Source organism: Petaurus breviceps, unplaced genomic scaffold (genome assembly GCF_028583685.1).
Source record: "Petaurus breviceps papuanus isolate PSGF00001 unplaced genomic scaffold, PetGlider_PUasm1.0 91023, whole genome shotgun sequence".
NCBI lineage: Eukaryota > Metazoa > Chordata > Mammalia > Diprotodontia > Petauridae > Petaurus > Petaurus breviceps.
Window position 1 is genome coordinate 6,397,577 of NW_027187398.1, and position 2,644 is coordinate 6,400,220.

A 2,644-nucleotide genomic window follows, 5' to 3' on the forward strand; every position below is an offset into this window, starting at 1 on the left:
AAAGGCCCTGTTAAAGATCCTACAATGTGAACCTCAGTCAAACTAAAATGTTTCCCATCTGCTTCACCTCTCTACATAGGTAGGCCTGCTCTATACTCCCTTCTAAACTAGACTTCACAAAATCTGCCCTCCTATCTCCTCTCTATTTGGGCCATATGAAAAGTTTGAGAAACATTGTTTCTGGGTAATTAACATTTATTAATTATGCTAGCAAATAATTAATAAAAGGGGTCAGTAGCCATCTCGAATGCCAGAGACCCTCAAGGAACCCATTCCACACTTACATGACCTTGGAAGAGTGGGTGTTCCTGAGGGTGACAATCAACTCTGTCTGATTGGTTAAACAAGGAGAGAATGAATGAGAGGTGGACCTATTCTAAAGAAAGACTGGGAGATGTGACTGGAGGCTTCTCAAAGTAGGGACTTCCCCTATCATCAGCCTGGGGGCAGAAAAGGAACAAAGTCCCTTCCTCCCTTTGGCTCTCCCTCTAGTTCCCCACACAAAGTCTGCTGATTCTTTGTATCTGACACTTCTGTTTTTCAGGGACAGATTTAGGAAGCAGTTAGTCCAGAGCAGAAGTGGGGACTGGGGTCACCATTATTATTTAGAGTCCTTGGTGCAGAAGGGTGGAAGTAGAAGCTCTAAGCCCTATGAAGGTCTTCACACTGTTTCCCACACTCATCCCACCCTGAAATCGATGCTACCTCCAGTTCTCACAGATTATATCTATCTAGAGCCCCCTGGTGAGAGTAAACTCTGAGAAACTTATTTTGTGACCATCAGCCTAGGCTCCCTAAGTCAAGGAGGAAGAACTACAGGTATCAATGCCTAATCAGGGATACCAGATTTTCCTAGATGAATAGGGATGGGACAAGATCCCTCCTAGCACCTGAGGAGGTCAGGATGAGTAGGAAGTTCTGGAAGCAGCCCCAGGACAAGGACTGTCCAGTCTCTCCCACAAACTGAAAGCTACCCTGAGGGCAATTGGTGTGTTTCCTGTACCTCCTGGTAGGAGGGGCGTAGGGAGGTTTCAGCAGCTGCCACTGCTTCGTTGTCCAAAAACCCCATTTTCCTCTAGGGTTGATCCTTCTCTCTTTCTTCACAGTCAAACAATGCCAGATCCTCCTTAGTCATCCTTCCCCACAGTAGAGTGTGATGAGAGTAAAATTTGACAGCTAGCTAGGTTCCAGGTGGCTGATTTCAGTCAACTGATGAAATGGAAATGGGTCAGATCAATATTGACTTTCCTTTAAGTTCTTTTCTGTCCTTGGAAGTAGAACTCCTCCCTCCCCACCCCACCCCCATTGTCCTCAAGCAATAGTTATATTGCACTCCTTCTGTCCCTCTCCCCACCTCAACTTTTCAGGGTGATTCAGGCTGCACAGCTCAGTCCCCCAGGGCACATATGAGAGGGAGAATGACCCCAGGGGCTAAGGCTGGGTTTTAGAAATCTATGGCAGGTCTTCTTGACCCATTAGCTTCCAACCAGGAGAGCAATTTCAAATTCCCCTTGACAGGGTGGCTGGGGAGTCTGAGTGTCTAGTGAGAGGACTGGAGGGCCCCAGGTGTTTCCAAACATAGGGTCAAGGACAGAGGGTGTGACAGAGATAGAGGTCACCTGTAGGACCTGAGTGTTAGTGATGAATGTAGGATCTGAGGGGTGCTGAGTGTCAGTAAAGGATAAAGGGAATGAGATAAGTATGGGGGACAGGGAGATGAGTAATGAGGTCTGAGTGTCAGGGACAGGGGATGAGTATAGAAATGGGGAGGTTGAGTGTCAGTTATAGGGAGATGAGTGTAGGGAAGGACTATCAGGGACAGGGGATGGGGTAAAGAACAAGGGCTGAGTGCCAGGGACAGGGGATGTGCTTAGTGCAGTAGATGAGGTCTAAGCAGCTGGGCATCAGGGTGGGGACTAAGAGACAGCTAGGAGCAGAGGGGGGAGGCTCTCAAGAACACATATTTGCCCAGGATTCAGGAACATCCAGGAAAGTGTATCACAGTTCATCTTAGCCAAAATCCCCAAGGGCAGGGACTGTGACTGTGTAGGTCCTGGTCAGCAATTTCAGAATGTGTGAGAAAGGAGAGAGCCCCACACTGGAGGTCATGAGCTCAGAATCTAGCCCTTTAGTCGCAAAGATCTTAGACAAGCCACTTGGGGATAGAAGGGAAAGTGGCCTTTCTGTCCTCTGAAAAGTGAGAGTTTTGGCCTAGATGATCTCAGGAGTTCCTTCCAGGTGTCTGATTCTATAATTCTCAGAAGAGACAAGCCCTTTCCCGGAGCCACATCTGATGACAGCCTGACCGAACCTCACCTTCTGTACAATAGCCTGTATAACTGGATCCCTTCCAAACCCTGAGTACTACAGTCCCAGGAAGCCTTCCTTGATTAAACCTGCCCCACTCAGATGACAATTAGAAGGAAGCTTGATACAATCAGTTTGCCTTGGTGATATGTAAGCCTGAAAAATTTATGTCTGTGCAATAGCCCAGTTAAACCGGTAAGCTCCCAGGGAACAGAGCCTTCTCCTTCCCATGGATTCCCTTCTCCCAGGTTCAGCTACATTGCAATAGTGACCCACTCTGAGGAGCCCTTCTAACAATACAGAAGCCAAGAAGAATGGGCAGAATTTTTTAAAAGGC